The 14,367-nt window shown below is 39.9% G+C and overlaps 1 protein-coding gene across 6 annotated transcripts in view; it reads right to left on the bottom strand.

Annotated features, from left to right (window-relative positions):
• Ank3 (ankyrin 3) overlaps positions 1–14,367 on the bottom strand; it is a 635,468-nt gene that overhangs the window by 186,867 nt on the left and 434,234 nt on the right. The window lies entirely within an intron of this gene.

Below are 14,367 nucleotides of genomic sequence, written 5' to 3' on the forward strand. Positions count from 1 at the left end.
CATAAGATGTCAATAGGCTGAGGGTATCCATATAACAAATACACATTTCAAAAATTTTATGTCTAGTTCAAGTAATGGTGCACACTTGTAATCCCAGCACTCCAGGAGGCTGAGACAGGAGGATCACCTTGAGCTTAAGGCCAGCCTGGGCCACATGGCGAGACCCTATATTCAAACCCAATTAAAACAAAAATAAAGGGAATGTGTCTTTTACTGTAAACATTTTTCTAAATTTAAAACTTTTCTTATTATTCTATTATACCTCATACAGATCTTTTGAAAGTCTTTTGGTCTTTTAGGGAAGAGGTATGTGTCCTCTCACCCTCACACCCAGAGCATTTATTAATAAATAATATTTAACAGTTACATAGATTTGGATACAGTGCAGAAAATATATAGTTGAAGTCCCGTTTTAATTTTCTTGAGTTTAAAAATATTCTTCCCATAAATTTTTATTATTTTCCACTGAGAATCTATTCATATTTTTACAAATAGGTTTTATAAATATAATTAGCGAATAGTAAAATTCACCATTTTAAAGTGTAAAATTCAATGACTTCCAGTCTATTTATAAATTGGATAAATCATGAGTATCTAATCCTAGAACATTCGTCATCCATAACAGAAATCTTGTACCACTGAAAACAATCGTTTCTCATTTTTCAATCCCTTAATCATCTCCCTGTTTAGCTATGAGTTTACTCTCTGTCTGTGGATGTGGCTAGACTGGATGTATTTTAAAAAGTGGAAACCTCCAATACGTGTCTTTGCATGACTGGTTTTGTTCACCTAGCATGTTGTTTTCAACGTTCATCCATGTTTTGATATATATATTAGGACCTCATTTGTTTTTTTGAGAATTCCTAAATTTTTAATGACTTAAGATAGCTATAACACACAGGCAACCAAGACGCTTCCAATGGTGAAGATGTAATACTTGAAGAATATACCCAGGAAAATTTATAACTATTACACATACTTGTAAGAACACACTTTGGCATTCATAATCTGAAATGTAAATAGGACTTCGCTTTAAAAGAAATTCAACTTTGTGTATAGTTAATGAGTATAAAGTAAACTCAGAGGCACTTTTCATACTATACTGACCATTAAGATGACTGCTGTTGTTCATTTTCTCTGTATTCACAAGGTTTTAATGAAATAGGTCTTTTTAGAGAAAGTCTTTTCCTCTTCTCTGGCTTTGCTGACTGCTGGCCTATTCTACCAACTTTTCTCTGTGTGCATTCTGGATAAGGAGATTAAATCCATAGCTGCTTTGCTGCCACTGACACTGAGGTATTGATGTCAGTGACACGTCCCCTCTCAGGGACACCAGCTAAATCTCATTTGATCAGACACCCGATAGAGCTGGGCTCCCAGGCTGCAGCACCAAATGCTTAGAAATTGGATTTTTTTTTTTTTATTTTTGGGTGAAATCAGGCTCTGAGTGCTGGATCTGTTTTGCTGTAAACTCTGGAGATTTATTTATTTTCTCCTAAGGATAATATGTGCCTGTTTATAGTTTATACTGTCAGAGGCTTCTACTGGGATAAATAGAGGATGGAACATCGTAATTTAGATAAGGCAGTGCCAGGCTGTCCTGTGGGTCTTCCAAGTGACTTAGCAGTAGAGAGAACAGTCCATCCTTAGAAGAGACCTCACCACTCGCTTCCTATGCACACTCTTGGCTGATGTGCATGATACCAGCTGTTGCCAGGGTGCAAGAAGACAGACCAGAGCTGACTTTGATCTCTTTTCTCAATTATAGAACCATCTTCCACTTTTATTTCACTGGATACTACAATTGACTGGATCTTTTCAAATGCTAATTTAATGGTTTACAAAAAACACTTTACAAATTAAAAATACACACAATATAAAACTTCTACCTTAACCCTATATATATATAGTTAAGTAGAATTATATTATTACATCCACTATTACGCCAAACTTCAGAACCTTTGAATCTTGAAAATGGAAACCTTGTACCTATAAATCAATTCCCCATTTTCCTCTTCCCCCAGCCCACAGCAGTTACCATTGCACTTCTGTGTTCATGAATCTGATGACTCTGTGTATCTCACATAAGTAGAATTTAATGTTTGTCTTGTTGTGAGGTTTATTTCACTTAGCAAAATTTCCTGAAGGGTTGTTATGGATTAGATTAAGAATGTCCTCAAAGCCTCCTGTGCTCAAAGGTGGGGCTTTTAGGAAGTGATTGGAACATGGGGTGCTGTACTCATCTGTGATTACTGCATGGGTAGTTCAGAGCTGAATGTGCTGTTAGGAGGGGGGCCCTCGGGAAGCTGATCTGGAAGGGTGCATTTCCCTTCTGGCTTCTCCCGTCTTGCTCTGCATCCTGGCCATCATGATGTGAGGAGCTTTCCTCTGCAGGGCCCATGCATCATGCTGTTTCCATCTTGAAACCAGCCAGCAATGGACTAAAAGGTGAGCCAAAATCAACCTCTCCTCCTCTAAGTTTTGTTTGTGAAGTGTTATGTCTCAGTGATGAGAAAGTAACTTAAGACAAGGCTCACCTATCTTGTAGCCTGTCAATGTTTCTTTCCTTTATAAAGATTGAATATTGTCTACAATATGTATCTATCACTCTGTTTATCCAAGCCCTCACTGTTGGACTCTTGGGTTTCTTCCACCTCTTGGATCTGTGAATAATGCTGTATGAATCTCCATGTACAAGTATCTCAAGACTTTGTTTTTACAATGGATATATTGTACCTAGAATTGGGATTAATGGATCATTTAAAAATGATATGATAAACCTTTTTCATTGTAGCAACATTACAAATTTACATGATTTCTTATGCTTCACACCGTCCCAATACCGGATATTTCGAGTAGACATTCTAATAGGTATTCAAAAAATATATTTTTTTCAGACTACATGTCAGGATTTCTACTATTCCAGGTAAACATGAGAAAGTTGAAGCATTAAAGAGTTAAACAGTAAATGCCTTTCATTGACTGTAAGCCCCCCCTTTCGCCTTTCCTTTCTTTGTACTGGGGACTGAACCCCCACCACCCCAGCCCTTTACTATTTTGAAACAGAGTCTTGTTAAATTGCCCAAGATAGGCGTGAATTGGTAATCCTTCTGCCTCAGATTTCTGAGCAGCTGAGATTATAGGCATATTCCAACATACTCAGTTTATCCCCTAAATATTTGTTAGAGGAGGTCTGTTAAAAACATTTTGACATCTATTGATTTAGATGAGGTAACTATATGAGAAAAAAATGCAATTATAATGGAAAAGACTACCAATTATGAGGTTCTTGCTTGGTGCAGGCCCTGTGAAACACACGATTAAACTTTATATCCACAACTATCTGTGAAATAGGTCCTATTAACTGCAATTCATAGGTGAGCGAGGTGAAGCCAGAAGGGGTTACAGGTCTGTTATGGTTTGTGTATGCAGCCTCTGCAAAGCCTCATGTGGTCATCACAGGAAGGGGTGGGCTTTCTGAAGGCAGCTGACCCTACAGTTTATGATTGATTCGTAGTATAGTACTACAGTTAGGGGTGCTGGGATTAAGAGTGGGTGATTGCTGGATCAGTCCTCTGATTGGACTGGCACCGCCCTCATCTTGGCAGACTGGATATAATACAAGCAACAGGAAGAGGCTTGTCTTCCCTCTTCTCTTGTTGCTTTTCTGTCTTCTGTTCCCCCAACCACCGCTGCTCCTCTGCTATGTGCCACTTGCTTTGGAACTAGCAGATCATGGACTGAAACCTCTACAGACTGTGAGCTACATAAACATTTCCACCTTTAACAATGCGTGTTGGGCATTTTTTCTCAGCAACAAGAGAAAAGTAACCAAGACAAGGTCACATGGTAAGAAAATACCAGAGCTAAGAATTGAATTTGGGTTGTCTGACTCTATAACTGTGCTGACTTTTTCAGTAGGTCATATAAGAGAAAGGAAATTGAAGTAATTTTTCCTTACGTGGTCTAATATTGGTCCACGCTCTGAGTCCATGTAGCATAGTCTCTATTCTGAAAACATTTCTGACATACAATTTCTATCAAAAAGGAATAGCACATTCAATGCTAACAGAAATATTACATGTCTAAGAGTGACAAATTCCATAGTGTCCTTTTGAAAAGAACTCTTGTTTTTCTTTTTCTATAATTCATTTAAGGTCTCACTAGTAACACTTAGTCAAAAATAGCTTACATTACAAAAGATAGCCTTTCTCAGCAAGAAATTCCTACCTACAAACTGAGACATAGGGATTGAAATGAAAATCATTTAAAGCTCAATCATAACTGTTTTCTGTATGTTGGAGAAAATTATAAAGCTGGAATTACCTCAAGTGAGCCGGTCTAATGATACTAGATTTCCTCTAAAGTTTCTAACAAATACTATAACTTCAGTTTTAAAAATCCCACCCCTTTCTCTAACACTCAACCACCAAAAACTCAAATACGGACAGAACAAGGGGCTTTACAATTACAGATTTTCTGCACTCTTGTATCATCTCTGATAAACAGGAATTCCATCAGTTTCTATGTGGAGATTTTTCCTTCTCCTTCAGAAACAAAATCATTTGCAGACTTTCTAGTTCTCTGCTAACTTAAAGCCTTTCAGAGCTCAGTTATCTTGCTCTTATTTGTTATTTGGATAAACCAGATACTTGGCTCAAGTTTCAAACATGTCAAGAAATGAAAACACTGCCTTTGAAGCTCCTAAAAGAAGATGATTTAGAAATAACAAAAACAGTTTTGCAAACCGGCTCATCTGTGCATGGCATTCTTGTCCTTATGAGGGGAGGCATTTTTCTAGGGACAGTGATGACCCAGCTACCACCAGTGCCCAAAGGCCTCTCAGTCCTGCTGCCACTCCCTGACCACTGAGCAGATTTCCACGAGCCCCGGGTGATTCACTAATGGTGATGGTCATGCATGAAACACACAAAATGCAAGAGACCTGGCTTCAAATCTCCATTCTACCACTTTACACTCAGTAGGATCCAGGGCAAGTAACTCCCTGGGGACCTCAGCTGGTCCTTCTGTAAAGATGGCCACTGTTGTGGGTTTCAGATGACGCACTGTATGTTAAAGTATTATAAAAGTGGCAAAATGTAGTTAACTCAAGATCCTATTGAGGGGTTATAAATATAACAATAATTGTAATAAGCAAATGAGTTTTTAAGAACCTCTATGATTCAACTTTGGGTAATTTAGAGAGAGATTTGTTTGGCCTTGGTGAATATTTCCTAATAATTCCTGGTCAGAAGAGTCACTTGAAGAATTTGTTAAAAATATGAAGTACCCACTCTATGTAACACAGGTTTAATGCGTTAGAATCTAAAAGAGACATTTCCTAAGAGGCTGGAATCTATAAAGTATTGGGAAATACATGTGTAGTACAAACCTGCCCTGTATTTTTTACCAGAAATGTACATTATGTATCTCTGTTGTAAGATCACCGAGTTTCTCAGTATCATGAGATGATGTCAAAGCATGCTTAACGAAGATTAAAAATGTATTAAGTCCATTTTGTAACCCTGGTCCTGGTATACAATTAATTGCCAAATAGTCCAAGTTCTTGGGATGCTCTATATTAAATTTATTGTTCAAGTACACATTGTGTCTAATGTCAGGATATTTTTATGAACTACATGGCCTGGATACAGTTTTTAAAACATTTTTTATGGCTTATGTTCCTATTCTTACTGCAGGTTACACTACTGGAGAGCTATACAGCTTTGCACAAATCATTTAACTTCCTGCTTTCTGTTTTACAATGGAAACCATACACCTCAGAATTAAGGTGAGGAACAAATGACACAAAGTATGCAAAACTTTGTGCTTTTTCAGTGATTAAGGAAAGCTATTACTTAAGCTGGTTTGAATCTTGTATAAGCTTTTTCTGCCTCTTTTGAAAATCTCTGGAGTGAGAACCAAATAATGTGGATTGCAGGGGGCAGTGCTCAGCGGCCCTGATTATGAACTTCTGGGTCCTTTCTGACACATCCCACCAACTCCACTTGGCCACAAGGAGGTGTCTAATCCAGCAGCTTGTCTCAGTGGCGGTGTAACCAGCATTTGGGCTGGGACACTGTTATTTGTATGGGACGATCCTGTGCACCCTGTGAGGGAGGCTCAGCCATGGTGCAACCAAAAATGCTGTGTAGACTTTTGAATGTTCTAAGGACAGCTCACAGCAACATGGCTCTGCACAGCTCTTCATTTGTCATTGAGACAGACAGGAGCATCATGCCAGGGGCTGGACCTGCACCTCCTCAACCACAGGGCTGCTACCCGTGTGACCGGAGTCCACCAGTGCTCACAACTCAGAGCCATTACTCCTCAGTGTCTCATAGATAGTGTTTATTAAACACTACTTCTTCCACTTCACCATTCCAAGATCTGGAATGATTCCCTGTCATCTGCAAGTTCAAGGCCAATCCCTCAGCTCAGGTTGGTATTAGTTCTGGGCTGATTTCACCACTGATTTCTAGTTTGTTTGTTTTTGGCGCTGGACTTTGAACTATGCATATTAACTATGCGCTCTACTACTGAACTTCGCTCCCAACACCAGCATCATTTTTTGGAGCTGATTGATTCTAGGCTCTCTGTTTCCACCATGGTGCAGCTTTTCAATATATTGTTCAATATATTGTTCAACTATGTTAGTCTATACTGATCTCCTGCCTGAACTTGTTTTCTTGGAAACTCTTGTTTGAGTTATGGAAGAGCCGGCATGTATTTGGGTACCGATCTAGTCCTTCAAAACCCTAATGTCATCCCTCTAGATGCCCCTTTACCAGTCCTGCATACTCTTTAAACCACCAGAGAAGAGCAGGCATATGCTTTTTATTGCCATAGGAGAGCCTGTAGTGTTCAAGGAGGGGTTCAGGGAGCATCTGAGCTGTTACCGATGCCCCGTCTAGGGACAAGGAGAGTCGCACGTGCTGGCGTGTGTAGCTGAGGGTCAGTCCGGGGCACGGCAGCCCCATGCTGCCTTTTGCTTTCACTGGAGAGAATGAAAATTGTACAGCTAATGAATAATTCTCTTCTAAAGTGCAAATGAACAACGTGAGCTCTGCTAACTCCTACCTTAATAGAATTTTACTTCACAGAATTTCCAAATAGGATTTATTCAGGTCATTTAAAAATGTTCTCAGAGCAAGAATTCTATAGCAGCACTGCAGGAAGCAGGGCATATATTCAAGGAGGAAGAGTAAAGAAATGGGTTCCTTCCAATTCCTGTAAATTTTTTTTTCATATTGGGGTTGTGTCTCAAGCACTGTTACCTTTATCACTTCTTAAAGGCTGGCTTTCAGCTAAAAACACCACTACAAACAATGGAACCCAAATATTCTGGGGAGGGACACTTCTGATTACCTTCAGAAGCCCATTGAAAGCTGTCCTGATGTCACCTACCACACTGTTGCCTGTGTATCTATCAGACTATAAGGAGAATGCGTTTTACAAAGCATGGGTTCTCTCCTGTGAAAGCAGCAATAGCAGCAACTATAAATTTATCTGCAGCTCCTGCTTGTGTGATGTTGGTTGCACACACATGGATTATTTCATTTAGTTGTCTTGATGTTGCGAGTTAGGTACTACTACCAGGACATTCATTCCTTCAAAGACAGGGTCTCACTATGTAGTTCAGGCTAGCTTTGATCTCACTATGCAGCCCAGGCTGGACTCGAACTCACAGAAATCCTCCTACCTCAGTCTTCAGAGTGCTGCAGTCACCATATGTGACTTCCACGAGGCCCAACTTATAGATGATCAAGTTGAAGCATTGCCAAGAATACACAGAGTAAGCTAAAGCCCAGGGGGGATTCCACTTGTCTGGATTCAACATGAATGACTTTGCCACTGTACTGTACCTATTGTCTATTGAGCGAGATGGAAAAGAAGCTGAAGGCTACCTCTGTCACTGGCAGACAAGTCATGGAGCAGATGGGAAAAGTCTTTTATTGATCTCGCTCTTTCTCTGTCTGTCTCTCTCTCTCTCTCTCTCTCTCTCTCTCTCTCTCTCTCTCTCTCTGTTAAGAAGATCACAAACCAGAAGATAAAAGCATTTTCTGTGAACCATGTCCATGACCAATGACACAGCCAGGACAAGTCCCCAGGAATCCAGTGTGTATTTTTCTCCTTGCTCCATGCTACTACTGTCATTAGAAATTTTAGGAACAACACAGATATCACACGGGAAGATGGTAATGAAGTTCAATTGTACACATGTATTTAGGAAAAACATGCATCTTTAAAACAATATCTATGAGAGGTTTTCCTTTACTTAGAACTAAGTGGAAAAGGTAGGATTGAGGTGGCTTGGCACACTTATAAGAGCAAATCTATACAAGGGAATATATATTTGCCTCTCTTCTATCTGTCTTGCAAATTGGGTTCATTCTTCCCAAGTTACTAATATTACTATGGCAACAAGAGCATGGTTAATGCAGTAGCCACATGGCTACTTTCCTTAACTCACATTCCTTTGCTAACACTTCTACATTCCCATTTTCATTCAAGAGGAGGTTGATATGTCCCATTTTGTAAAGTCCTTATCTTTAATCTAGTTGATCCTGTATTAGGAGATAAACCTACCTTAAAAATATGTAGTAGTTCAAAGAAATGTCCTTGCATGCATAAAATATCTTTGCATGCACACTTGGTTTATAAAAAGTTAAGCACATGTTGGAATGTCCACTTTACAAGCTTTAATTTTGTGACTTGAACAATTATTTCTAGGATGACAATATGTAATCCATTAACTAGTGATTTCCTATTGTTTATTTTTTTTTTATCTGTAAATCTGTATAACTTGTACCCTTTCTCTGCTTTTTTTTTCTTTTTTTCTTTTCTCCTTAAATAAAATTAAAAAAAAAAAGTAGAACAGGAGTATTGTGAGTGTTTTTTCTTTTATTTTAAAAAAGAATTGGGTAATGAGGGGAAAACGTGCTGGCAAAGGTACCACTACACAAACCAAAGCGGTCTTCAGGAGCCCTGTGCCTTTGGAAAGCTCTTATTAAAGTGTACACTCTGATGTCCTTCCCAGCACCTCTGAAGGTCACCTTGACTGGGTCTTTAGGGTTCTGAGCCAGAGGCCTTGGTTCAAATATCCTGAACTGAACAAGGCTTGGCAGCAGCTCTGAGGAAGCAGCCCTGTGTTCTAGGCTTGTCTTCCAAGGTTATCCACAAGACTCACAGGACTCCTCCTACTCAAATAAACTTGTCCTCAGCACCTGACTTCAATATCCAGGTTTGGTGCACAGGCTTCAAATTTCACTTTAATCTTAGCAATTTCCATCTCCCTCAAGGGATCTGATGGCACTTTGAGAAGCAGCCCTTAACCCCAGAGAAGGTTTGGCTGAAGCAATAGAATTTGATGGACTGGGGAGAAGACTATGGTCTGAGGAAGCAAGCTTGCACTGGAGCTGGGTTTCAGGAGTAACAGGCAAGGAGACCTCAAAGTGATACTTTCATCTACTCTTGAGTTTCATAAATATGAAGTCCCTCCCAGTGCTGGCCATACTCCAGGGATTCCAGTATGTGTAAGATACAGGTGTGACATGGAGGAATTCAGTCTTGTGAGACAAAGAGCAGGATGTGGAGAGGAGCTGTAAATATATTTCACGACATTTTTACTTCAGCTCGTGGTCTGCTCTTGAAATGTGAAGTGTTAAATGCCTAACGAAGAGGTTGGGACTTAGTAAATAATTATAACTTACAGAATCATTACATTTCACCTGCAGAATACAGGAAGGAAATCATTGCTAAGCAACCTAATTTTCTCACAGGAGATTCTTGATGTTTTCTCTTTCTCAGGAAGCTGGCAAGTAAACTAGAACTGAACATTCTGGTGACTCCATTGTTAGGTCAAGGGTACCTTCTTGTGACAGGCAGGTAAAAAGCTGTCTGGCACAAATATCAAAGGTCCTGCCTTTTTGCTTTACAGAACAGCAAAGGATGGTTTTCTGGAATAAATGCTTAACTCTCTATAAAAAGATCCAGATGGGAAGAAATGTTCTGGGATACCAAGTCTCATACTAGCAGGCTGAGAGGATTAAGTTTTTGCTATATTCATTAGCACAGGGCCAGGTAGTGGGTGAGCACCTGGGAACCAGCTGGAAAGCAGGTGACTAAGGCACTGGGGTCTTCAAAGGGCTTAGTAAATAGTGTGAGCAGAATGGATGATACCACAAAAATAACCTGATATTTGAGGTCCAGTGTGAGAGTGGAAAGTGTCACCAGTTTTGCTCAAAAGAACCCTCCTAGATGATGGAGATATTATGTATTTGTGCCACTTAATACAGTAGCCCCTCAATGTGCATGCACTGAGCATCTGAAATGCTTTTGGGAAGAAAGACATGAATTTTAATCTCAATTAAAATTAGGTGAGTGGCTCCCGAATAAAGGTAGCACAGGTGTAGAGGCAATGGTTTCCCTCTTTGCTGGGGCCCAGAGGTAGTTAAAAGGCCTGATTCTGGCCAGGAGGGGTGTGGTGTAAAGGGTTCCCCTATGGGAAGCAAGAATGCGACACGGGGCTTTCTGGGAGCTTTGGGAAGGTGTCAACGCGGTAGTGAGGAAAGGGTCATGGCCTGCGGACTTCAGGGCTATTCAGCACTCATTCTCCAGCCTTGCCTTTCTGCTTTGAACTCCCTCAGCAGTCTCTAAGTCTTTAGAGAAGTCCGGTTTGGCATTATAGCCTACCTTTAGTTGTGCATCATGGTTGTGTTATTACGAACATTGCGAGTACTCTGGCACTTGAACAAATTAGTAGAGTAAGGACTATCAGAGTATGGAGTACTCTGGTATTGGCAATAAGTACTGACAGTAGAGTATTCAGGTTACTTAAGTATGACTCTTCAGGGCCAGCTCATAGGAGACACTATAAATACTGCTACTTTGAATAAAATTTAGAAAAATAATCTCTGAGTTACTCATGGTAGTGCACTCTGGGAGGCTGAGGCAAGAGGATCTTAAGTTCAAACCCTGTCCAGACAACTTAGTGAGTATCTATCTTAAAAAAAAAAAAGTGCTGACGATGTAGTAGAGTTCAGAGGCCCTGCATTCAAGTCCCAATACCACCTTCCCTTCCTCCCCCCCAAAAAAAAACAAGAAAAGAGAGAGAGATAGTAGGGAAGGGAGGGAGTAAAGAAAGGGAAGGAAGGAAGGAAGGAAGGAGTGAAATCTTTGGTAATGTTAGTTCACAGACACTGTTTCGCTCATGTGTATGCTGTGCCATGTTGCTCTTCTATTTGGGCAAAACCTAAATCTGACACTTCTATTTTTCCACTTATAGGTTAAGTAGCTTCAGTATATATATATAAAAAAACAAAAAAAAAAAATACATTGCTTTCACTTTACTCCAAAATTAAACTACCTTAGTCACTTTAGTATGGTTAAATGGAGTTTCAAGTGTGGTTCAGCACCTGTTAAAACCTTGTCAAAACAGCTGATATTTGAGAAAGGTCATCAGTGGGTGTGTTAACCAACCATAGATCCATAACATATACACCAAATGCTAACATGCACAACCAGAGGATCACAAAGCCAGGGACGTGGCACAGGCTTGCACCTGGCCCAATAAGGAGCCTAACCACATGGAAATCTAGTGCCTGCAGGCAGCATGGAGCAGTATACTCGAGGTTCTGTGATATGACAAGATACTGTTAGCTCTCTGTTCCTAGGAGTGTTAGGAGTGTTCATGTGCTAAAAATCATGTTTGAGCTATTTCACATAAAAGATGGTCTCTTACAGAAAACTAAGATTTCCTTTGTCAAGAGATGAAAACTACATAATCCTTGCTTTCACTTTTATGAATTTTATCAAAGGTTTTAAGGCCTGCATTTCTCCTGCAGTGTTATTCCCTGGCTCATCCCAGCTGCTTGAAACACCTTTTTAGTTTCTTTCTTGTGAGCCTTACTCTGCATATTTTAATCTATAAAGTACCTGAAATGCTTTTGCAAACCCAAATCTCTCATTCTTCTGGGGTCAAGACAAAAAGTACAAGATTAACAGATGGATGCTTGATTCAATTTTCTTCTCAAAAGGGGGAAATGAATAATAATTTACAAGAGAAAGGTCAGTCACAAGGGACAGGATTAGGTTAGGCGGCTCATTATATTTGATGAAAAAACTCTTAGCCAGATGAAAAAGTTATCATTTTCAATCAATAAAAGGAAATTTGTACGTATCCACATAATGTAATTTGCTTTTAGTTGCACCAGTGCATAAATGCTCCTCACTGGAATGATGATCAGTCGTGGCTCTGGGGTGACTTTGTTACATTTTCTTCCCCAAGAGAGCTAGCGGGATTTGCTAAGAAAGCAAAGGTCACACACAGATTCAGAAGACTGAAGACTGCTGACACCGCATTGCAGCATTCAGCAGTTGACTGCATTAGCTCCCTTCCGTGGCCCCAGGAGGCTGAGGGAGTTGTCTCCATGGATAATCTGGAAGGAAATGTTAGAAGATGCCGACGGGATTATTTTATGCAGAGAAAGCAAGATCAAAATGCAAAAACCAACTGATACTGGAATAAAAATCTAAGAAAAAAGTGTTTAAAAAAACAGGTAAGTATGCTACAAATTCATTGCCATAATTGCTCCAGGTGGGTATAACATTCACGATTGGCTGGGATTTGCTTTATTGCCACATAAATTAGTTAAGCACTACAAAGAAGGTAGAGAGCAATCTGGTCTACTGTGCCCTCCCTTTAGTCACACTGCATTTGTTTTTGCTTCTTATCTGGTTTGGAAATGAACATCTGCAGGCAGGAAATGACTCCAGAAGTGTCCTCCTTCCCTTCACCAGCTCTCACTGCTAGCATGTCGCCCCTCTCTGGGTCACTCCCCAGTCCACATGCTGCAGAGAACTGCAAGACTGTTTTCTGACTTTCCTCTCAATCTTCCATTCCCTCCTGGACCCTGTCACCATTAGAAAACAGAAATCACAGCCCAGAGACAAAGATTGCTGTTGCTCTTTCTTCCAATCACCTTTTTTATTCACCATTAAAAATTTTCTATGTCTTTGCCTAAGCCTAGTACTGAGGTCTGTGATGTATGGTTACCATTTGTCACTGGTTCTCAGTAATGAGGCTTAATAGGTATCCCTGAATTATTCTGAGCAGACAGAACTTAATCCCATCTGCGTTCCATGGCACCTAAGTTTCATCTGCTACATTCCCAAGGGAACTGTGACTGAGAAAGACTTCACTGAGGTGTAGGGAGATGCCTTTATATTATGAGAGTATAAATCCTGGATGATTAGTAGTAAAGTTACTAGAGGTTTGACACTGAATATGGACAAGCTATTTCTGGAGAGTTCTTAGACACCCAGAGGCAAGTCATCAATCTCAAAGCAGATTCAGAGGCTGCAGAGGGTAAACAAGACCAACAGCTCCTCTAAGTATAATCAAATTCCACCACAGCTTTGCCGCTTGGAATGCAATGGAGCCTCATTATTTAGGAATGACTCAGGGTAAAATCAGGGTAAAATCTGCACTTCAACATATTTTAAACAAAAGCAAGTGTGACTACTTTCAATTGCATATGGGGAGTCAGGCAAGGTTAACTGTTGGGGACTGAGGTCTCCATTGATTTTTAATCAATAAACAAGCAACTTTTAGAATTACCACAGTCACTGTCTTAATGTTAATGGGTGTCTTGGAATTGCTGGATGGAGCCTTAAATTTTGCAATTTGTGCTTGTGATTTGCTTAAGCATACCCTCAATCCTGTTTTCAACAGTATCAGGAAACTTCTGAACAATGGCACAAAGACAAACTTTACACACTACTCTGATATGGATTTTCGATGTTCTATTAGAAGATGTAAGTAAATGAGGTTTTTATTATATAGTGAATTACAGAAATAAAACCAGAAGAATGCATCTTGAAATGAACTCTTGTGTTCACAATGACGTGCCCTGTTTATCCTGGGCTTAAGGAGTGCTTAAGTTTGTCCTTCAAAGAGTCACAAAAGACCTCAGGTCTGCCACATCAAGATGCAGTCAGTGCAGAAAGAACAGAGCTCCAGAGTGAAAACAATTGATAGGCACTCTAAAGTCATTCGAATTGAGATAGGCTGTGGGTAAATGGACGCAATAGGGCAGGAAATAGCCTTTATATTAGTACAATCTGAACTCCTATTAATTTTTATAGAACTAATAAATTACAACAGCAAAACAAGAAACTCTTTCACCCTGCTGAAGGGAGATGAACCACATACTGGAGTGATTAACAGCCTCATGCCTGAAGTCCTGCCTCTTCCGACCTGCAAGCTCTGGGATCCTGCAGCAGCTATATATCTCTAAGCCTCAGTTTCCTCTTCTGCAAAACAGGAATAATTAACATTTGTCTTCCTATTAGAAGTGAGATTAC

This window comes from Cavia porcellus, unplaced genomic scaffold (assembly GCF_034190915.1).
Source record: "Cavia porcellus strain 051 isolate PalLab524CR breed Dunkin Hartley unplaced genomic scaffold, mCavPor4.1 scaffold_28, whole genome shotgun sequence".
Classification (NCBI taxonomy): Eukaryota; Metazoa; Chordata; class Mammalia; order Rodentia; family Caviidae; genus Cavia; species Cavia porcellus.